Raw genomic sequence first — 25246 nt, 5'->3', positions numbered from 1 at the left:
GGGTGGATCCCGATCAGGCCCATGTGGGAGTCAGACTACCTCCCTGTTTCCAACTTCAGAAAAATACAAAAAAAAAAAAGACTGAAAAATATAATACAAAAGATCAATTGATTGAAAAGCTGGTCTTTTGGAAAGATGAACAAGATTGACAAACCTCTAACCATACTCATCAAGAAGAAAAAAAAGAGAGGATCCACGTAAATAAAATCAAAATAAAGAGGACAGGTAACAACCGACACAAAAGAAATACAAAGGATTGTGAGAAAATACAACAAAAACTATATGCCAACAAAATGGATAAATTCTTAGAAACATATTATCTACCAAAACTGAATAAGAAAGAATCCAAAAATCTGAATTAACAAATTACAAGTAAAAAATATTGAAGCAGGAATCAAAAAATTCGCAGGAAACAAAGGTTCTAGACCAGTGGCTTCACAAGCAAATTTTACCAAACAGTTAAAGAAGAACTAACACCTAGCCTTCTCAAACAATTCCAAAAAATTAGAGAGGAGGGAAGATTTTTAAGCTCTCTTTTTTTTTTTTTTTTTCATTTTTATATTTTTCTGAAGTTGGAAATGGGGAGGCAGTCAGACAGACTCCCGCCTGCTCCGGACCAAGATCCACCTGGCATACCCACCATGGGGTAATGTTATGCCCATCTGGGTCGTTGCTCCATTACAAACGGAGCCATTCTAGCACCTGAGGCAGAGGCCATAGAGCCATCCTCAGTGCCTGGGCCAACTTTGCTCCAATGGAGCCTTGGCTGCAGGAGGGGAAGATAGAGACAGAGAGGAAGGAGAAGGTGGAAAAGCAGATGGACGCTTCTCCTGTGTGCCCTGGCTGGCAATAGACCTGGGACTCATGCACACCAGGCCAATGCTTTACCACTGAGCCAACCAGCCAGGGCCTCAAGCTCTCTTTTAAGAGACTAGCACTTTCTAATTTCAAAGCCAGATAAAGATACTATAAAGGAAAAAATTATAAGCCAACACCTGTGATGAACATAGATGATGAAATTCTCAACAAAATAGTAGCAAAATGAATCCAAAAATACATTAAAAAGATCACACTCCATGAACAAATAGGATTTATTCTGGGGATGCTAGTTCAGTACAGTATTTGAAAATCTATCAACACGTGATATCACAATACAAAAGATATCACACGATCATTAAATAGATGTAGAAAAAGCGTTTTACGGTTAACGGTTAACGTAATACACCATATCAACAAAACAAAGAACAAAAACCACATGATCTTATCAATAGATGCAGAAAAGGCTTTTGATAAAATACAACACAATTTTATGTTTAAGACTCTCAACAAAATGGGTATAGAAGGAAAATATGTCAACATGATAAAGGCCATATATGATAAACCATCAGCCAACATCATTTTAAACGGCAAAAAACTGAGGACTTTCTACCTTAAATCAGGAACAAGACAGGGTTGTCCACTCTCTCCACTCTTATTTAACGTGGTGCTAGAAGTTCTGGCCAGAGCAATCAGACAAGACAAAGAAATAAAAGGCATCCATATTGGAAAAGAAGAAGTAAAGGTATCACTTTTTGCTGATGATATGATCCTATACATCGAAAACCCGAAGGACTCCACAAAAAGATTATTAGAAACAATAAACCAATACAGTAAGGTCGCAGGATACAAAATTAACATACAGAAGTCCATAGCCTTTCTCTATGCCAACAATGAAATATTAGAAAACGAACTCAAAAAAATAATCCCCTTCACGATTGCAACAAAAAAAATAAAATACCTAGGAATAAACATAACAAAAAATGTAAAGGACCTATATAATGAAAATTACAAAGCATTGTTAAGGGAAATCGAAAAAGATACAATGAGATGGAAAAATATTCCTTGTTCTTGGATAGGAAGAATAAATATAATCAAAATGGCCATATTACCCAAAGCAATATACAAATTTAATGCAATTCCCATCAAAATCCCTATGAGATTTTTTAAAGAAATGGAACAAAAAATCATCAGATTTATATGGAACTATAAAAAACCCCGAATAGCCAAAACAATCCTAAGGAAAAAGAATGAAGCTGGGGGCATTACAATACCTGACTTTAAACTATATTATAGGGCCACAATAATCAAAACAGCATGGTATTGGCAGAAAAATAGACACTCAGACCAATGGAACAGAATAGAAAGCCCAGAAATAAAACCACATATATATGGTCAAATAATCTTTGATAAAGGGGCCAACAACACACAATGGAGAAAAGAAAGCCTCTTCAACAAATGGTGTTGGGAAAACTGGAAAGCCACATGCAAAAGAATGAAACTCGACTACAGCCTGTCCCCGTGTACTAAAATTAATTCAAAATGGATCAAAGACCTAAATATAAGACCTGAAACAATAAAGTACATAGAAGAAGACATAGGTACTAAACTCATGGACCTGGGTTTTAAAGAACATTTTATGAACTTGACTCCAATGGCAAGAGAAGTGAAGGCAAAGATAAATGAATGGGACTACATCAGAATAAAAAGTTTTTGCTCAGCAAGAGAAACTGATATCAAAATAAACAGACAGCCAACTAAATGGGAAATGATATTTTCAAACAACAGCTCAGATAAGGGCCTAATTTCCAAAATTTACAAAGAACTCATAAAACTCAACAACAAACAAACAAACAATCCAATAAAAAAATGGGAAGAAGACATGAATAGACACTTCTCCCAGGAAGAGATACAAATGGCCAACAGATATATGAAAAAATGCTCAGCTTCATTAGTTATTAGGGAAATGCAAATCAAAACTACAATGAGATACCACCTCACCCCTGTTAGATTAGCTATGATCAACAAGACGGGTAATAGCAAATGTTGGAGAGGCTGTGGAGAAAAAGGAACCCTCATTCACTGTTGGTGGGACTGTAAAGTAGTACAACCATTATGGAGGAAAGTATGGTGGTTCCTCAAAAAACTGCAAATAGAACTACCTTATGACCCAGCAATCCCTCTACTGGGTATATACCCCAAAACCTCAGAAACATTGATACGTGAAGACACATGTAGCCCCATGTTCATTGCAGCACTGTTCACAGTGGCCAAGACATGGAAACAACCAAAAAGCCCTTCAATAGAAGACTGGATAAAGAAGATGTGGCACATATACACTATGGAATACTACTCAGCCATAGGAAACGATGACATCAGATCATTTACAGCAAAATGGTGGGATCTTGATAACATTATAAGGAGTGAAATAAGTAAATCAGAAAAAAACAAGAACTACATGATTCCATACATTGGTGGAACATAAAAATGAGACTAAAAGACATGGACAAGAGTGTGGTGGTTACCAGGGGTGGGGGGAGGGGGGACAGGGGGAGGGTTGGGGGGAGGGGGAGGGGCACAGAGAACTAGATGGAGGGTGGCGAAGGACAATCTGACTTTGGGCGAGGGGTATGCAACATAGTTTAATGACAAGATAACCTGGACATGTTTTCTTTGAATATATGTACCCTGATTTATTAATGTCATCCCATTACCATTAATAAAAATTTATTTAAAAAAAAAAAAAGAAAAAAAAAAAAAGAAAAAGCGTTTTATAAAATCCAGCACAGAGGTACGATAAAAAATCTCAGGAAAATGATAGTAGAAGGATCATAGCTTGACATAATCAAGGCCATATAGGACAGACCCACAGCCAACATCACACTCAATGCGCCAAAACTGAAAGCAATTCCCTTAAGATCAGGAAAGAGAGGCCCTGGCCGGTTGGCTCAGTTGTAGAGTGTCCGCCTGGCGTGCAGAAGTCCCGGGTTCGATTCCCAGCCAGGGCACACAGGAGAACTGCCCATCTGCTTCTCCACCCTTCCCCCTCTCCTTCCTCTCTGTCTCTCTCTTCCCCTCCCGCAGCGAGGCTCCATTGGAGCAAAGATGGCCCGGGGGCTGGGGATGGCTTCTTGGCCTCTGCCCCAGGCGCTAGAGTGGCTCTAGTCATAAGAGAGTGATGCCCCAGATGGGCAGAGCATCGCCCCTGGTGGATGTGCCGGGTGGATCCAGGTTGGGCACATGCGGGAGTTAGTCTTACTGTCTCTCCCCGTTTCCAGCTTCAGAAAAATAATAATAAAAAAAAAGATCAGGAAAGAGACCAGAAAAAAGCTTTCATCATTCTTACTCAACATAGTACTGAACATCCCAGCCACAGCAATTAGATAAGAAGAAGAAATAACAAGCATCCAAACTGGAAAGGAGAAAGTTAAACTGTCATGATGTTGTATAAGGAAACCCTAAAGACTTCACCAAAAAACAACCAGGTAGAATGAATACATCTGCCAAGGTACAGGATACAAAATTAATATTTAGAAATTGATGGCATTTTTATACACCAATATTGAACTATCAGAAAGAGAATTAAGAAAACAAACCCATTTACTATTGCAATCATGACAACAATGACCACAAATATGATGCGGACATATAAATTTAACCAAGGAGGTAAAAGATGTGTACCTGGAAAAATATAAGATGGTGAAGAAAGAAACGGAAGAACATACAATAAGGGGAAGCATTTACCATGTTCACCAACAGCAAATATTAACAGAAAAGAAATCCCTACAAAGAAAGGAATCTACAGATTTGATGTGATTCTTATTAATATACCAATGGCATTACTCACAAATCTAAAACAAATATTTCACAAACTTATACAAAACCATTAAAGGTCCCAAACAGTCTCAGCAACATTGACAATAAACGAGAAAGTTGGAGGAATCACGTGACAAGGCCATAGGGATCACAACAGTATGGTATTGGCATAAAAACAGCCATATAGCCTGACCAGGCAGTGGCGCAGTGGATAGAGCGTAGGACTGGGATGCAGAGGACCCAGGTTTAAGACACCGAGGTCACCAGATTGAACGCGGGCCCATCTGGATTGAGCAAAAAAGCCCACCAGCTTGAACCCAAGGTTGCTGGCTCCAGCAAGGTGTTACTCGGTCTGCTGAAGGCCCACGGTCAAGGCACATATGAGAAAGCAATCAATGAACAACTAAGGTGTTGCAACGCGCACCTTATAATTGATGCTTCTCATCTCTCTCTGTTCTTGTCTGTCTGTCCCTGTCTATCCCTCTCTCTCTCTGAAAAAATACAGCCATATACATGATTGGAACAAAATAGAGAACACAGAAATAAATCCATGCCTTTACAGTCAGTATATCACAGAGGAAGCAAAAATACACAATGGGGTAAAGAAACTCTCATCAATAAATGGTGTTGGAAATTAAAACTGGACAGATCCGGGAAAAATAAATGGAAATTAGATCACCAACTTGTACCATTTGCAAAAATAAACTCAAAAATTGATTAAAGACTTAAATGGAATTTAGAAAAACATAAAAATCCTAAAATATATAGGCAGTAAAATTTCAGACATTTCTCACAGAATTCTTTTTACCAATATAGCCCCTCAGGCAAGGGAAACAAGAAAAAATTAATAAATGGAACTACATCAAACTAAAAAGCTTTTGCACAGTTACAGAAACCATATACAAAATGAAAAAAAAAAAGCCACTGAATGGGAGAACATATTTACCCACTGATACTTTGGATATGGGGTTAATTTTTAAAATGTATATGAAGAACTTAAACACCACAACATCAAGAAAATGCAATTAAGAAATGGGCAAAGGACATGAATAGACACTTCTCCAAAGAGAACAAATCACCAATAGACATATCTTATTTTTTCTTTTTCGTAAGTGAGAAGTGGGAGGCAGAGAGAGAGACTCCCGCAAGCACTCTAACCGGGATTCGGGATTCGCCTGGCAAGCCTTCTATGAGGCGATGCACTTCCCATTTGGCAAGTTTGCTCTGCTGCTCTTATATTGCCTGAGGCCAGGCCATGAAGTCATTTTCAATGCCAAAGGCAAACTTGCTCCAACCCAGCCATGGCTGTGGGAGAAGAAGAAAATGACAGAGAGGAGAGAGGGAGGGGTGGAAAAGAAGAGGGTTGCTTCTCCTATATGCCCTGACCTGGAATTGAACTCATGACATACACACACCAGCCTGACGATCTACCTCTGAGACAACCGGCCAGGGCCACAGATATCAAAAAGGGCTCAAAGTCACTCATCATCAAAGACGCAAATTAAAACAACAGTGAGGGATCACATCATGCCTGTCAGCGTGGCTATCATCACTAACTCAACAAACAACAAGAGGTGGGGAGGATGGAGAGAAAAGGGAACCCTCCTGCACTGTTGGTGGGCGGGATGCAGACTGTAAAAAGTCTATCAAGTTTCCTCAAAAAGTTAAAAATGGAACTGACCTTTCACCCAACATTCCCACTTCTGGGAACATTGAAAAACCCAAGACACTAATTCCAAAGAATATATGAACCCCTGTAACAGAGGCCTGGTTACTTAAAACAGACTGACAGCTGTCAGAGGAGAGGTGGTTTGAGGGGCTCGATGAAAGAAGGTGAAGGGATTAAGCAGAAAACAATGTCTAAATAATGCATACATAGACAAGTGTGGGGATAGCCAGAGAAAAACAGGGGTGGGGGCAGGTGCACACGGGCACAGTTGGGATAAATGAAGACAGAAGGACTTTGTTTTGCACAAAGGGTGCAGGATATACAGTGCCGACATGATGTTTTGTGAGTTGTATACATTTCAAACCTGTATGGTTTAGTGAACCAACATCACCCCCCAAAATTCATGAAATTAAAAAGAAAAACACAAGCAAATCACAACACCTGAAAGAGCTCACGGGGAGAGGGACATTGGCCACTGTAAGAGGTGGAATCAGCCTGTGGGCACGTAGAGGAGAGCCTGCAGGCAGGATCTGCTCAGAAATGTGTATCTTTTCCTTCCCTTTCTCCTTTTCTTCTTACTTCTTTCCTGAACAAGTTGAAAACAGAATCTCCCATCTGTCCTCCTTCCTAGCTGAAAAACAAAACAACATGGAGCATATCTTGCAAAGAAGCCTTAAGCAGACGGGGTCGCTAGTCACAGCAATGATTCTTCCCACTGATTCCCACAGGCACTGGAGAGTGAGCAAGACAAACTTTTGTCATGTGAAGCCAGTGAGCATTAGGCCCGGAATTGCAGCCTAATCCACCCCAGCACTCCACTCACCACAGCCCTCGAGTCAGTCCTGCCCATCAATTATTTGTCTACATAAAGTTTACTGGGAAACAGCTACATTTACGTATTGTCTGTGGATGCTTCTGTATTACAACAGCAAAAGAGTAGATACAACACAGACCGCACTGCCTGCAAAGCTGTAAATGTTTACTATCTCGCCCTGCACAGAAAGTTTCCCTGACCTCTGATCTAATCTACCTTGACTGACACAGTCATAATATAGAAAGTGAGGAAAACATCCAAACCATTGGTAAAACATGATTTTACAGTAGGGGTAAGACCTTGGGAAAGGTACTGTGTTATTTTAGTGGTTGTAGGTAAAATGGGTGCAATAACAGCATTTATCTTATAAAGTGTTATGAGAATGAATAACTAGGAGACTTTGCAAGGTAAATGCTGGTGTATCCAGAAGTAAGGGCAGGGATATGAGCTGGTGCATAGAAAATCAGTAAGGCAAATACCTAGCACCTTCTAGACATCCAAGCAATGTTGGTAATTTCTATTCAATTATATAAAATGAAAATATATTTGAATGAAAATAGAAGACAAGAATAAAATAAGAAATGCTATTAACAGTGATAATCTTTTAAAATATTAACAGGTAGGGCCCTGGCCAATTTTCTCCATGGTGGAGTGTCAGTATGGCATGTGGGTGTCTCAAGGCACACAGAAGAAGCATCCATCTGCTTCTCCACCACTCCCCCTATAGCTTCTCTCTCTCTCTTTCTCTCTCTCACTCTCTCTCCTTCCTTCTTCCTGTAGCCAGGGCTCCACTAGAGTGAGCTTTCCCCAGGTACTGAGGATGGCTTTATGGCCTGCGCGTCAGGAGCTAAAATGGCTCCAGTTACAAGGAGCAAGTACCCCATAGGGCACACCATCACCCTCTTAGGGTTTGCTCTGTAAATCAAGGTCCAGGTGAATGCAGGACCCTGTCCCTGCCTTGCTTCCTCTTGCTAAAATATTTTTTGTTTTAATTAAGATGTTAACTGGTAGGATTTGAAGGGCTTTTTCCTTTTTTTTTTTATAGAATTCTGTGTTATAAATTTTCATGATGAACATATATGAATTTTATAATCTGAAAAGGAAATTTTAATGGTTTTAATAAGTGTTGAAATTTTTTAATATTTCTGTCATTTTACAAAACATCTTTTGTTGACATACTACAAATGACACCATTCAATAATGCCCCAGTACTTATTCTTCATAACACAGCTGATATATTCATAAAAATAAAAGAAAAATTATGACATGCTCATTATTCACGCACTACTATAGTACACAAACATACAAAAGTGAAATTTATTACCATTGAATAACTGTGAAACGTATGAAATTACAATTGTGATGAAAACGATGCACAGTAGATGGAAATTCACCACTTAGGTCAAAAGTGTCCTTTAAATTGCAGTTATGGTGGTAACTCTCTAAACAAAGACATGAAATCTGTACCTGTTTTAAAAGCATGCACCTAGACATTAACTTCATATTTCATTTATTTATATTACATTACAAATGAACTTACTCTGTAAGATTGATATTTAGTTATCTATTCTTTCTTAATAAGAGAATGCTTTTTAGCAAGTAAGTTTTCTTCCTTTTTTTGAGTTTATTGGGGTGACACTGATAATCCAAATCGGAAATGTTGCAGGTACACAATTCATTGATTGCTTTCTCGTATGTGCCTTGACCGCGGGCCTTCAGCAGACCAAGTAACCCCTTGCTGGGGCCAGTGACCTTGGATTCAAGCTGGTGGGCTTTTGCTCAAACCAGATGAGCCTGCGCTCAAGCTGGGAATCTCGGGGTCTCGAACCTGGGTCTTCCGCATCCCAGTCCAAAGCTCTATCCACTGCGCCACCACCTAGTCAGGCATGAGTATCATAATTTAGATAAGTGGTCCAAATTTGATGGACACTTAGTTGTTTTTAGTTTTGTTTTTTTTTCTTACAGATAGACTGCAATGTGAACATCCTGAAACAGGTAGGCAACTACATCTATATTCCTAGAAGTAGAATTTCTACAACAAAGGGTATGCAAACTTAAGTATTTGAAAGCTACTGGCTGTGTGATTACCCTCCAAAAATACTGTGTTAACAATGACACATCTATTAGGTCCCTGTTGAGTGCCAGGTGGTAGCACACATTTACATTATATAAAACAACAAAAAATAACAGAAAGAAGCAAGAATGGGATTCAAGTCTTGCGGTTTCCACAGTACTGCGCATAGAGATCTGTGTCGGTTAGAAAACCTCTCCATTCTGCTCCATGTGAAACAGCAAAGGGCAGCAAGACCTCCATAGGTCTGAAGGCAGAATAGAATACCAAATATCAGGTTAAAATGTAGATTATAATATGTATTATATAAGCAAAATGTAATTATAATATGAAAGGACTTTTGATTTTTAACTTTTAGTTTCTAATCTCTGAAAGTATCTTACATACAGTGTTACTGTATATATATAAGCTTCATACATATATATATATATATATATATATATATATATATATATATATATATATATATATATATATATTACTGTGTATATATAAGCTTCACAACCATTTGAGATCAGGGTAACAGAGTCAGAGTCAGAAAGGTCAGTTATGAATAAATGAATGAATGGGTAAAAAGATCACTCGTTTTCACATTTCTGTGACTATCATATTCTAACCAAGTGTATATGCACAGGCATTAACAATTCTAAACACTTCCATATAGTTCAAACTGGGTTTATATTCAGAAACTGATATTTAAAAAAATAGCTGTAAGTTAGCACAGCACACTTTGCACACTTACGGTGAGGCACATTCAAATTTGGTGCTAAAATGTAAAATATTCTGTTGGAATTCTGGCATGTAGTGGCCAAAAAAATATATTGGCACAAATATCTGTAGACATGAAAATATACAAAATGTGACATAAATCTATCTAAAACTAGAGAAACAATATTTGGTCTTTTACTTCCAATTTGTTAATGACAAAAAGCTTGAGGTGGGAACAAATGTGCTTATGGTTAATACAATAAATCTAGACCTGGGACAAGATGGTTTCCAGAAAAGAAGACTAACAAAGAACAGAACTTTTGATGGGAGTAGATCTAACACAAAGTAAAAGAATGCTATAATAGGTATGTAGTGCACTGGGTGGAAAATACAGAAGTGAGCAATTTTTGGAGCTCCAAACAACAAAGTACTTGATACTCTAAAATTTACTAGCATCTGGTATCACCCAGCTACAATATATGGAGACTTTGAGGGATTCCAGTCTTTAATTAAATCAAGAGTGAGAGTAATGAAGAGTCCAGAGGTAGACGAACTGTGTATGCTTCATCAAGACAGGTCCTAGTTATTATCCCATTGGGTAAAAAATGCAGGTAGTTGGTCTATGAGACAAGACAATATTCCATTAAAAGAAGGCTTAAGGTCAGCGTGGAGTTTGATGCTGTTTCTGAGTGTTGTACTAAACTTCTTTAGGTTCCTTCTCCTACATTGACGATTTCTGCAGAGGTTAAGATGATGGTGAGCCAGAAGCTGAAGTTAACTGGCTGGAACTATGGAGAGAACATATAGATGCTGGGGACCAGGAAAGGCCTAATGAGGGTTTGTCAAGATAGAACCGAATGTTGGAACCGATACCTTAACATGTAAACATTTTATCGCCACCAGACTCTGTTACAACACTTCCTCCCATCTTTTACCACCAACCCTGCAGTACGTATAGATTCCCTTCATTTCTGAGGGAACTCAGAAAAAGGACGCACTGGTCTGCCCTGCAGATATTGAGCACATATTGCATCATGGAAGTCGGCAGTCTGAGGGGGAACTCTTTGAAAAAAAAAATTAGTGTAAATTTTAGCTATCTCTCTGCATTGCAACACCGCTCACAATTTCTCCTTAGGTAAATATCATACACCGTCTATGAAAACACACATGTCTCAAATAGGAAAAGTAGGCCTATAAATGACATGTGTCATTTTGGAGATCCAATCTATGAGCTATCATCTCGTGGGCTCCTGGCATCTGGCACCTGGCATCTTCCCACACATTGACACTAAAAAATAGCCCCATGAAAGATTGATCTAGGTCCTCCTAACAGCTCACCACTAAGGATAAGGCATAGATCTATAGATTTGCTCTCTAAAACCAGCTACTCCATACACGAGCAGATGTGGGGAAGGGGCAAGTACAGGGTTTCAGTTGTAAGTTCACAAAACAGATTTTATTCTTACACTTCTATTCATTAATTGTTGTATTATTTTCCATACAAACAACTGAATACCTACTTTTGTACCACCCTGTGCAAGTCATTAGCACCTCAGCTCTCACTCATAGTGACAATAGTGGTACGTGAGGAAAGCACTAAGCAAGGGAAGAAGAACAGAGCCAACGCAGGCCACAGGGGCTGGCTGCACACATCTGTTCCCCTGCTCGGGTGCACAGTGTAACTCACCACAAGGGCTGCTTCACAGATCATTTTAAAGTTTCTCCACAAGATCCCTCAGGTCAAGTGAGTTCAGGATGCTTTTAAATAAAGTCATCAAGAAAACCACACACAATGTGTCTTACAAGGGCGGGACCTTCAAAAATAAGACTGGGAAGAAAAAATATGAAGAAACCCAGAGCTCTGACAGAGAGCATAAAAATAATCCATATTCTAAAAACATAGCAATGAATCATGTAAATGAGTTGATATGACATGAAACAAAGTGAAAATCTTATTTAAGGTAATTCTCACTAGTGAACAAATTCATGGCAGTTGCTGCAGTATATAGTGTTTTTCAACCTCTATTCCATAGACCAGTCTGCCAGAACTTTCTGTGGGTCCCTGAAACAGTGATCTAACCTAATTGCTGAACGATTAAATGCCAATGATTTCACTTTAATTTGCTTATGCTTAGGGTTATTTCCGCCTTCTTGGTTCCGAAATAATTTGTTGTTCACCACTCCCCAAGCGTAAAAAGCTTGGAAAAAACCTCTGAAATATTAATACAAAGTGAAACCAAATGGTGTCAACTTGTTTCTCACAGAGAGCAAAAATTCCACATAAATATCTTTTTTCCTGTCTACGTTCATGTTCCCCGTTCCCTATTCCTCATGATTGTCACTGTCTTTCTCTGACTTGCCCTCTCCTTTCTGCCTGGCCGGGCAACAGCATGGCAGACAGGGAACCTTAGGAGCCCAAAGTTCTGCACTGGCTGTTTGCCAGGGGGCAGGAGACTACAGTAACTGCCACAGAGCATAGAATTTAGGTGAAGAGGAGAAAAGAAAAATCTCACGAATGCCTCGCATATGTGAAAGAGCAGGATGGCAGGATGCCTACATGGCCCAAGGAATGATAGGTACCAAATTATGGCAGATGAACTGTAACCAAAGGCTGCAGGAAGGAAGGTTTCTCATCAACTGACTCCTAGCTCTTCGGTGTTTGCTTCTCATGAGCAGAGTCCATTCGGGGAAGTACTGGACACTGAAAAGAAGACTCCTGCTGCTGGAAGCTGACAGGAAGCAACATCCATGAGTGTAAGAATGCACGATCAAAGCTGCTCTCAGAAACAATGCCTAAATGAAGAAGAAAATGGAGAGCAAATCCAACCTACCCAGCCCAGCCCAAGAAAGGAAGCACTCGAGAACAAACTAAAACAGCCTAGGACCACATCGTTCTCCCCAAAATGCACATGACAAACTTCACTAGCTTTTTAACTACTTCACAAAAAGAACTCCTGAATCCCCTTCCTTTGCTCCTCAAAGGTTGCTGTAAAATCACTCAAGCTGGAGTGATTTAATTTCAAGATAAAAATAATTGTGCAACCTACCTGTCCCATTTCTTTCTCTCTACAGAAACTAACAATGTACTATATTAATGAAAGGTCTGTATGTTAGATGCTATATCATAGAGAATATAAGTAACTACTAGTTAATTTTGTTAATGAATGTCATTAAGAAATAGTTAGGGAACAAAGAAAAGAAAGAAATAGTGAGACTATTTCCCTAACAAAAGAGCCCTGGGAACATGAGATGATCAGATGTGTCTTGCTGACTATCACGTCAGTGCCCAGAGCTCAGCGATAAATGTGTAGGCTCAGTTCCCCTATTGCTCCCTCCGTCCAATCCTGTTTTCTTGTTGGCAATCCGACCAATCTATTGGCTCTCTCAGCCCTTTTAACTGCCTGCTTTGTGACATCATTCTCCACCAAACCTATCACCATCTGAGAGAACCTTGCAGTTTCCATGGATTTGTAAATACAGTTAGATAATCGCAATTGACCAGTGGCCAGTAACCAGTGACCAGTGACCTTCATACTGGACACATGCGCTCTTTGGCTCTAGCCAGTCAAGTATTGTCTCCTCAACCGTTGAATCTATTGCTGATATATCTTCTTCTTCATCATGTCAGGTAACAAATAAAACTTGATAAAGATATTATTAGATAATTTTTCCCCTATATTTAAGAGTAGTGTAAACAAGATAATATACAATAATAGTGGAAAGTATTAATCTAGAAAATGGAAAACTGATTTCAGTTTTGATTTTGACATTTTCTGGCTATGTGACCATGGAGAAGTCAGTGACTCTCACAAAATTTTTTTCCTCATCTATTAATCACTGGGTAAGGTAGGCTGTTCTCGCTAATCCCTAACTTTTCTAACACAGCGTATTAAAAGAGCACTTATGTAGAAAATGAAATAAACACTTCTTGACATGTTTTAAGAGAAGCAGAGAGAAAACTGGCATGGTGGAGAGAACTAGCACTATATATCCCAGATGTCTCATGTGTAATCGTCTCCCATAATTAATGTTTCAATGTCAGTAGTTTCAGTGTAGTGCTGTTCAAACTATAATATTCACCTGATTTTGAAGTTTTCTATCCAAACTAGGTGAGAAGAGAAAACAGGGAGAGAATATGGAGAGTAATGGGCTATATAGAGGCAAGTATTTAAATGTAAGAAACTTAAGGATTTTGTTCATCAGCACAGTGCAATGGGCACCAGGAGGGAGGGAAGCAGAAGAATGAAGGAGGGGAAGCTGAACGGATGAAGAAGAGAGCTTGGAGGAGCTCTCAGGAGCCAAAAAGTTGGTTGGAATGGAATGTTGAGGGGAACCAAAGATGTTCAGTTGTAGCAGACGGAGAGTGTAGGGTCTAATCTGCTCTTTGGATGGCACAACTAAGTTGATTTTAACAAATGCTTACATGAATAAACTGGACAAGAAAGGCAGGCCAGAATAGGATATCTCTAGGCAAAGCAGCTGAACCAAAAAACATAGACATTTGTTTCTGTTTGTCTATTGCCTTTCTGAAAACTGGCACTTGGCACTTTGAAGCATAAACATTTAAAAGTATGTTTTAGAAATGATGTCTCCAATAAACAGGAAACTCACAAAATCTGGCTATCTAGGGGCTGCATGAAACAGAATTTCAGTGTTGCACTTTGTTCTGATTTTTAAATGATGCCAATGCTCTGTCTGTTAAAAATAAGATTAAGATTTTTTTTAACAGTGCGTGTCCTAACTTGAATCAGAAAGACTGATTCCTGTGTGTGATAAGTATGTTTTAAATCAAATCTGATGTTCATTGTCACAGGTATTTTCTTCCACACACACACAACAGACCGACAATCCACCACCATGTCTTTAGATCTTAGCTACCTAAGAAGAAAAAGAAACAGTCAATTCCCACACCTCTCATTTCACATTTATCTAAACCAAATTTATGGTGTCCCCTGTGGATCCCCACATTTATTTTTTAATTTGGATTCCGGTGGTAATGTTTTCTAAGGTTTTGGGTATGACACTTCCCTGGATCATAAAGATAATTATAATCTATGTTTTAAGAAAACCATAAAAACCTCCATGCCCATGCTCAGCTGATTAAAGCATAGTTTCAAAGTGCAGAGGTTGCTGCTGCGATCCTTGGTGTGGGCACACACAGGATCAGATTAATTTTTTTTATTTATTTTTGTATTTTTCTGAAGCTGGAAACGGGGAGAAACAGTCAGACAGACTCCCGCATGCGCCCAACTGGGATCCACCCGGCACGCCCACCAGGGGCGATGCCCTGCCCACCAGGGGGTGATGCTCTGCCCCTCTGGGGCTTCGCTCTGCCATGACCAGAGCCACTGTAGCGCCTGAGGCAGAGGCCAAGGAGCCATCCCCAGCGCCCGGGCCATCTTTGCTCCAATGGAGCCTTGGCTGCGGGAGGGGAAGAGAGAGACAGAGAGGAAGGAGGGGGGGAGTGGGGAAGCAAATGGGCGCCTCTCCTATGTGCCCTGGCTGGGAATCGAACCCGGGTCCCCTGCATGCCAGGCCGACGCTCTACCGCTGAGCCTACCGGCCAGGGCCCAGGATCAGATTAATGATCTTATCTCTCACTGTTTTTCTTTTTTCCTTTCCCTCTAAAATCAATAAAATAATCTTTAGCCCCACCTGGCGCTAATGCTCGAATCATTCGAGATCGTTTTAGTGCCTGAGGCTGATGCTCTAACAAACGAGCCATCCTCAGTTCCCAGGCCAATGATGGAATCAACGGAGCCACTGGCTTTGGGGGTAGAAGAGAGAGAGAAGAGGCTGAGGGAGGAGGAAGAAAAGCAGATGGCCACTTGTCCCATGTGCCCTGACTGGGAATCTAACCCAGGACATCCATATGCTGAACTGACACTCCAGCCACTGAGCCAGCCAGCCAGGGCAAAATATCTATATAGATTTCTAATAGACTTAAGATCTGTTCTTTGCTCAATAATATAGAGAAATATATGAATGAGCACCTTCATGGAATTTCTTTACACTTCATTTGATTCCTGCTTTATACCAGTGTTTCTTTCATTTTTTTTTCCATGTTTAAGTTTTATTTAGAAAATTAAGTTCAACACAGTAACATTGATCAATAAGAGTAAATAGGCTGCAGGTAAACATTTCTATAGCATTTGAACTGTTGATTATGTTGTATACCCATCACCCAAATCAAATCATTTTCCATCACCTTATATTTGTCCCTCTTTACACCCTTCCTCTACAGCCTCCCTCGTCCCCCTCACCCATGTTCCCTCCCCTGGTAACCACTTCACTTTGATCTATGTATGTTCATGAGCCCCAGTTTTATATCCCACCTTTGTGTGAAATCATACAATTCTCAGTTTCTTCTGATATACTTATTTCACTCAGTATAATGTTCTCAAGATCTATCCATATTGTCATAAGTGTCACTATGTCATCATTTCTTATGGCTGAGTAGTATTTCATTGTATATATGTAGCACATCATCTTTATGCGGTCCTCTATCAAGGGACACTTTGGCTGTTTCCATGTCTTGGCCACTATGAATAATGCTGTGATGAAAATGGGGGTGTATGTGTCTTTACAAAACAATGTTTTTTAGTTTTGGGTACAGATACCTAAGACAGGGATTGCTAATTCATATGGCAATTCTATGCCTAATTTTTTGAGGAACCACCATACTTTCTTGCATAACGGTTGTACTAATTTGCATTCCCACCAGCAGTGAATGAGGATTCCTTTTTTTGTACAATTTCTCCAACATTTGCTATTACCTGTCTTGTTAATAATAGCCAATCCAACAGGTGGTATCTCATTGTAGTTTGGATTTGCACTTCTCGAATAGCTGGTGAAGGTGAGTATCTTTGCATATATCTATTAACCAATTGTATGTCTGCTTGGGAGAGCTGTACATTCAGGTCCTCTCCCCTTTTTTAATTGCATTGTATGCTTGTTTGTTTCAGAGCTTTGTGACTTCTTTATATATTTAGGATATTCACCCCCTATAAGAGATATTGTTTGTAACTATACCAGTATTTTCAGAAAATATTTGTCTATAGGCAGGGGAACTACCTACACATCTATATTTGTTACATTTTGCTGCTCAGTTTTTACCAATATATATCTTTTTTTGTCTGTACGTACTAGTTAGGAATTCTTTCAAAATAACATGCCACTGTGGGCAGCTTTTTGGTTAATAGTAGTTACTAAAATAGGAGAGGTATGTCCACTTATATAATATTGCAAGTATAATACAATTTCACTTATTAGTAAGTGTATTATGATTAGATGCTTGCATTATGCTTGAGTTTTCATTCATAGTTTTTTGTTTCTTTTTAGTTCTGTGATACGTTTTTCATGACTTTTCTCTTTGTCTTTCAGAACTTGTAACTTTACCCATATAAATCGTATGTAATATATCACTTATCCATATGAATCATTATGTAGCTACTTTTATAACTACTTCACAGATAAGTACAAAAAGCTAACTAGTTTAAATAACATTTTTCTTTCAAAAGCACTTCTTAAGAAACTAAATCTTAGATAGACATTATAAGGTAGGATCAGAAACCAGGTCTGAAAAGAGTAAGAATGACCCATGACCAACTGGACTAAGCTATACCTGAATTTTAGTGAGGGGCATGTGGTTTCTGAGGCAAAATGAGACACTGAAGATTACAAGGGTACTACCCACACTGTTTTCTAGGCACAAGAAAAGCACCTGTATTCTAAGTTCTATTGTCCCATGCTTTTCGCAGTATAGCGCTCAGAGCAGAGTCTTGAAACAGAAGTTGGGATCCTTCTGTTATGTAACCTGCTGATAATACTAACATAATTCAGAACATGAGGAAGTCTATATGATATGTCTGAGACTCCGTTTCTTCACTCACATAGTGAGACTGTGAGAACAGACGCTCTCCAAAGACGCCTGGTTCTCAATGCTTTGCCTCTAGGAAAGAGCAGATGCATGAATCCCTACTGCAGGCTCAGTAGAGAGACAGATAGGGCAGCAAGTGACTGCATCTACCCTAGAGAACAGTGCAGGAACCACACCACTTGGGTCTTCTGCACATTTCTGCCCACGTTGGGAGACAGAAGTGAATACAGAAGAGCAGCAAACAGCTCTGGCACTCACTCCCATCACAAACTGTTTCATTTTTGATATCTCAGTGAGGACTGCCATTGGAGGCTTTGTGATAGCAACAATCTTAAGATAATGCCATACTTCAAACATAGTGAGAATTTATCAATCTCACTGATTTTTTTTTCCATCACGCTCTTCTTCTTTACAGAAACTTTCCAAAATCCACCTTTACTTGGAATCTCCAATTCTCTGCAGATCTCTCTTCCTGTAGTGAGCAATGCAGCCTCCCTAACAGGAAGTGTCTCCAATTTCTCTGGGGTCTCTGCTCCAGCCGGCAGTTCAGCATGGCTACTGCCATCAGCCTCCGGCCCCTCTTTCCAGCCACTCATGGGAAGTGCCCACCTTTACTAGCATTCTAGCGCAACTATGCTGTCTGGAGTTGCTGGCCAGAGGCAGGTCTCCAATTCAGCTGCATCTATGCTGGTACTTTTGAGTGGGCTCTCTCAGGAGGCACTGAGATGAAGTCATCATCACTCAGAGACTTCACTGTTTCTGTCACTGAGCAGGCCACAGCTGTGTCCTCCACGGCCATGGCATCCCAGTGTCTTAAAACTCCAGATGCCAATAACATGGTTCCCCTTATCCACCACTTTATCCCAGCTTCATCCGGGGGGCACCGCCTCAGATACCAAATCAGGGTCACAGCCTGTCACTTCCCTACCAGGAAGGAAGTCATGTGTATTACTATAATCAAGGCACAGTGGGGTCCCTGCTCTCTGGAGAACTGGGCACCTACCTGCAATCCCATGGCTCCATGTTTTACACACAGAGCAGGGCCTCTGCCCCTCAACCACATGTGCTCATGGTACTAAAGGAGGCTCAGCCCATAAATGTGATACCATCAGCCTCTACCTCTGCAATCTGCTACTCTGTGTCTGCTCAACCCATCACAGAAACAAGTTTGCAAGGTGAGTACAACCAACAAGATGGAAGAAGTCAGCATTCAAAACCAGGATCATTCTGAGCTGGCAACTTGTGAGTACACATACAGGTAGAATTTCTGTCCTGTGCCTTTAATAACTCTTACCATCAGTCAGTGCTCTCAAACCTCAGATGCTTTGTTAGCTGAGGACAGCTGATAGAGTTGGGAAGGGGGGACACTGTAATGGCCCTGTATGCTCTATGTATGAGAACCCCAAGAGCATACCAAGAGATGGCACACTATTCACAGCCCTCCTAGATTAGACCCCTGTACTGTACACTGTAATGAACTTCCTTCCCTGATTTATTGCTTTTGTCCCATTGGAAGGCACTTCAGATGTCTTATTTTGATAGTAGCAGCTTAAATTTTTCTTTTCTTTTTTTAAAATTTTATTGTATTGATTTTAAGGAGAGAGGAAAGAAAAGGGGTAGAGAGAGACCGACAGACAGAAACATCAATCTGTTTCTGTATGTGCCCTGGCTGGAAATCGAACCGGTAACCTTAGCGGGTTGAGATGATGCTCTAACTAAATGAGCTTTTGGGCCAGGGCAAAAGTTTTCTTACTTTTATGCCAGGAGTCCACTCTTTGTGTTCCAAGATCTTGTCCATAGCAAGCATGCTAACAGTCTGTCCTTGCTTATAAATTTCATTAGGATTAGCTCCCTTCCCTCTCCTACTCTGTGGTGTGAAGTGTTCTTGTTCACTCAAGAGAGTGAGAGAATGAAAAGGGTGCCCTACAAGGAAGCTAGGCCTGCAAAACATTTTAAATATCACCTTTACTTTTTGTTGTTAATTACAAAAACCCTGTGAATTATAAAGAAAATCAACAAGTACAAGGAACAAGGACATCTAAAGGTGACCAGTAAGAACTAGAACACTTGCCTCCTATCTCTTAGTGTAGGGCACTCTCTGAACCCTAACAGGGACTAGTAGAAATGTTCTTCCCATTGTTGGAAGGGTACGAGTGCTGCACTGTTGATAGAGGGAGCATCACACTTACCAAGACTGACTGACTTCTCCTTGATTCCTTTGTAGTGATGGAGACATCCCTGGGAATGGAGTCTTCCCTGGGACTGCAACCTCCTGTTCAAACTTTTTGTCTACCACCAACTCCAGAACTGCCCATGTCCTGCAGTAATAAAAATATACAGACACCTGAGAATAACCCACCATCCAAGCCAGGGGACATTTCAAAGGTTACTCCAGTCTATAGTCCTAGTGATTTTCTGGCAATGCCTCCAGCTCCATGCCAAGAACAAAAAAAGAAGAAGAATTCTGATGATATTAAATCCAAGCCAAGAGAAAACAAAATTCCTCTACTGCTCCCTTTAGAAATCCCATATATCCACCAGCTTCTGGCCTGCGTTGATCCCCTTGGCCAAGAGGAGCACCTGGGCTGTGAAAGCACTGGGCTGGACAACAATAGCTTGAGTCTGGTGGACCAACAGACAGTTGAACATGGGACTGAGCCTGATTATGGTTTGGAAGACAGCGCTGCACTGGTGGAGGATATTTACCTTCCACAGCTGTTAAGTTCCTTGGATGATGATCAATCTGAATTCCCCATAGTGGGCAAAACCATAGACCCCAGAGACATCCAGTTCAATGAACTGCAGAGAAGGTCAAGTGTCACACAGACTCTCTCTGTTCAAGCCAGGAGGAAGAAACGTACAGCCTCTGAGCCTAACAGTGATGCTCCCAAGGTCAAAATCCAGCCTGAGAGACCTGGCTGCGTGCTCGTGGGAGAAGTGGGGATGTGCAAGGCTGCAGCCAGTGATGGGGCTCCTGCGAACACGGCCAAGGATTCCAACAGGAAACCCCAGAAACGGGCATCCAGCAGGCACAGCAAATGAAATGGCCAGGAGCAGGAAAAGGCAAAAAGAACCAAGGAAAAGAACTCGAGAAAAAAGCTGAAGACTGCAATCCAGCATGAAAAAAGGTCAAGGCACAAGAGGACCCAACCATTCCCAAGATGAAGCGGAGGAGAAATCAACCTGAGATGATCCAAGAGGCCTTCAGAAAGCCTCGAAGCTCCTTAGCTATGCACATGCTGGAGTCTGTGCAGGTGTTTCATGCTCTGGGGAAGAAGCTCGATAAGAAAACGGAACTCTCTTCCTCCAGGGCCTTGGGAAACTGAAGCAACCCCAAAGGCCACCAGCCAGCCTCAACTATTAAATGATGCCTGGATACCCTATGTGAGGCCAAAGGTCCTGAGAAAATGCCTGCCAAACCACAGAAGCCAGTCGGCAGTGTGAAATAGAAAGTTCATCACCACCTCAGTATGAGCTGCCACCTCCTGGCAAGGTCAGGTTGGTACCTTTGGTGTTTCCAACTGTGGACAAGCCTCATGCTCGACCTGTTCCTCGCAGGTACAGTGTCTGGCATCACATCAGCCCACTGGGGCTGACCCCATCCGGCCTGGTTCTATCTCCACTCTGTCTACTTCAGTCAATTCCTCCCGGCCGTATCCTGTATCTTTGACAGGTCCCGCCAGACCTGCTGTGCCAATTTCTACCTACCCAGCCCAACCAGATTTAACCAATGCTGCCCGCCTTGGATCTAAGTCAGCTCAGCCCACTGCAGTTGTTTCATCCCAGCCGACACCTGCATCTTTGGCAGCTCCTGCCAGAACGGCTGGGACAATTTTGACCGACTTAGCCCAGCCAGGCTGGACCAACCCTACCAGGTCTAGTGTCCCTCAGTCTGCCTCTTCTAGGCCTGCACCCTACAGAATATCATCTAGTACATTGTTCCAGAGGGACCCTGTTCACACTGCTGTGACCAAGCGCCAGACCCCACTCAAGCCTCAGAATCAGTATCTACTTGAAGACTTTGCTCTACAACCAATTGCATGGAAGAAACCTGATATTTATGGGCCAGTCATGTCAACGCCCATTGCAGACTGGCAGAGGTCAGAGCGGGAGGCCATGAAGAGGAACGCTCAACTTGAACATGAGAATGTTGCCCATAACTCCGCCTTGGGGAAATATCTCATTGCCAGGGAAGAGGAAATGGAAATTTCTCTTTCCTACGGGTATGCAAGATAAGACACGCTAGAACTGTTGGTGCCACTTTGGATACCAGCTGTTTTTTTTCATAGATAGTTCTATATTTCTCTTTTCTGATCTATTTTAAAACCTAATAAAGTTAAATAAAATAATAGCTGTGACATCTTAGGACAAGAGGTGCAGGCCACCAACCATGAAAACTGAAGACATCCAGTACATGGCTGGAGGAAAAAAAGATAAACAACCATTAGAAATGTAGCAATATTTTCCACAGAATACTATGTACCCAACATCCAGGAAGCCCTATCCTAGAGACTTAGCCAAGAATAAGGTCAGCTAATCACACCTCTCCCGCCCTTGTAAATGCTGCTTGGTTGCTCAGCCTAGATATCCACCCTATAAAAAGGAGCCATTTTAGAAGCTCAGTGCTGCAGTGTTCCCTTGCGTGGGTTGCCTGCAGTCCCTGCGCAGGTTTGCAATAAAACTTCTAAAATTCACTTTGGGTTTGCTGTGGTCTGTCTCCTGGGATGTAACAATAGCATTAGTAGACGAGTAATGAAAGAGCCTCTTGAGTTTTGAAATGCTGTTACTTGTAATTTTTCTTTGGTGGGAGTGGGAATAAAAGGCTCCCTGAGAATAAAGAATTGCAAGTTGGAAGGTTGAATAATGCACAGGGGGTAAGAACAGAGGAAAAAGTAAGAATATCCATGGCCAAAGTCCAAAAGAGAGATAAGTTATCAGTTTATGGAGAAGCAAGCGAAGGGGGGCAATGTGTCAGATGAAGCAGGGGCTGAGGTTAGGGGTAAAAGGATAAACGCTGGACAGAGTTGAAGACGGCATAGAAAGAGTCCAAGGTGACCAGGAGAAGGGTTAAAGGTGTCTTGTGAAGGCGGGCCTTATGATTCACTAGCACCAGACAATTATCTCAGAAAACAGAGTCAGGACACATTTCCAAAAGGTTTGGGTTACCTTATTCATGTGATTGTCATTGGGGAAGGTGAGTACAAATCAGGGGAATCTACCTACAGTAACCTGGGGGCCAGTGACCAAGGTCGGGGACCTAGGCAGGAAACAGCTGCAGCAGTAGGAGGGCCACACAAACAGGGTTGGGATCGCAATCACCATTTACTCAACACCTATGCAGCAGGCCCTCTAATGCACTCCTTCAGCTACTATTCACAACACACATGGGCAGCATCACTGCGTCTCTTTACTCATGCGGGTCAGCAATGGGCTTAGGTCACATTGCATGTGGTTGAAGAAAGCCTCAATTTGAGGCCAGTCTCCAAAGTCCTTAGTATTTACTAGTGCCTGTAGGTGTCCAATCAGACTTTCAGAGCACAGCATCGAGAGGTTGTTGGTGCATGAGATCAACGTTTGGGACAGTGGTTCTCAACCTTTCTAATGCTGTGACCCCGCAATACAGTTCCTCATGTTGCAGTGACCCCAAACCAAAAAATAATTTTGGTGGCTACTTCATAAGTGTAATTTTGCTACAGTTATGATTTGGAATGTAAATACCTGATATGCATTATGTATTTTCCGAAGGCTTTACGCGACTGCGCCAGGGTCACGACCCACAGGTTGAGAACCACTGGTTTAGGAGATGTCTAGATATTAACTTGAGAGGCAGACAGGGCCACTACCCTGACCCGGGCTGCATGTGCCACCTTGTCTAAATTCCCCCATCAACTGAAGCCCACATAAATATCTGCTAGAAACATCCATTTCCACCTGGGAAAAGCAATAGGCATAAATGTACACTGGGTCTCCACTTGTTCTGCCATAGGCTTCAGGTGTCAGATCTGAATACCCTCCTTGGGAGGCCTCTGCCAGGCAGCAGAAGTAAGTAAGTGTGGGCAATATTGGGGGTGGGGCATGAAAGGGAATGGAATAGGAAATGGTATAGTTGAAAATCATCACCATATGAATATGGGTAATTTGCATTTAAAAATATTTTTAATTGATATATAATTTACATAATATAAAATTCATTTTTAACTGTCCCTTCAGTGACATTTAGTACAGTCACAAGCTTGTGCAAACATCACCATTATCTAACCCAGTGTTAGTCAATCTGGTCCCTACCGCCCAATATTGGGCGTTTCAGCTTTCATGGTGTGCAGTAGCACAGCAACCAAAGTATAAATAAAAAGATAGATTTAACTATAATAAGTTGTTTTATACATATTTATTCTGCCAAAATTAACAAAAATCCAACATAAAGTACTTGGTAAGTAAATATTATTATATGCTTTAACTTGCTGTAACTCTGCTTTATAAATTTTATAAAGTTACTTCCTTACTTTATAAATCGTTATTACTGTGGAAACAGTGGGTGGTTAGAAAATTTTACTACTAACAGAGATACAAAAGTGTGCCGTAGGTATAAAAACGTTCACTATTGCTGATCTAACCCATAATGTTTTCATCAGCCCAGAAAGAAAGCCCCTTAACCATTAGCTGTCACTATGCTTCCTTCTCCTTCCAGCCTCTGGTGACAACTTATCCACTGTCTAGATGGATATGTTTTTTCTGGAGATATCATATCTTTATTATATGTGGCTTAAGTGTCTGTTTGTCGCCAATAGCTTGTTGGTTGCTTGCGTAACTGTACTAGCCAATAGGGTGAAGTTGCCACGGCTGATCGAAAATTGAGCAGGTCAGGGGGAAGGTGAACATTTGTTTGCATTGGCAATCATCTGCTTTTGAAACAATTTAAGGCTGAACACAAATTGAGCATGTCAGGGGGAAGGTGAACATTTGTTTGCATTGGCAATCATCTATTTTACATAAAAACTACATCTTAATGTAATTTCTTTTAAGAATGCCTCCTAGAAAATACATCACTGAAGAGGAGAGAAAAGGAGCTAAAGCTGCACAAAAACGGCTTTCTCAACAACAAAAAAAAAAACACTGAGCACAGAAAGACAAGGCTTGCTTCAGTCACAGAGCAAATGCATCTTTCTCGGCAAAATGAGACTGATGAGCATAGAGAAACAAGGCTTGCCTTAGATGCAAGACAGAAAAGCCTGTCTTGACAAAATGAGTCCCTTGAACAAAGGCAGGAGAGAAATGCAAAAAAACGACAGAGTAATGCTGACCGAAACGCAAAAAGGATTAAAACAGTTTCAAACAGAGAAACTTTAATTTTTGAGCATTCCTCTGGTGACATGAATATTAAATGTGAACACTGTCAGTCCTTAAACTTCAAGTTAAAAACTAATCGATTTGACCATGGCAAGAAAGGATTTTCTCAATGTTGCAAGTACGGAA

General features: G+C 40.9%; 1 pseudogene; it reads left to right on the top strand.

The window, feature by feature from the left end:
* Positions 1-22009, top strand: part of LOC136386951 (uncharacterized protein C2orf78-like) — a 46504-nt pseudogene extending 24495 nt beyond the window's left edge.
* The last annotated feature ends 3237 nt before the right edge of the window (positions 22010-25246 follow it).

The sequence above is a fragment of the Saccopteryx leptura genome, unplaced genomic scaffold (assembly GCF_036850995.1).
Source record: "Saccopteryx leptura isolate mSacLep1 unplaced genomic scaffold, mSacLep1_pri_phased_curated manual_scaffold_23, whole genome shotgun sequence".
Classification (NCBI taxonomy): domain Eukaryota; kingdom Metazoa; phylum Chordata; class Mammalia; order Chiroptera; family Emballonuridae; genus Saccopteryx; species Saccopteryx leptura.
Note: the sequence above shows the minus strand (reverse complement) of the source record. Positions and strands in the feature narration are given on the sequence as shown.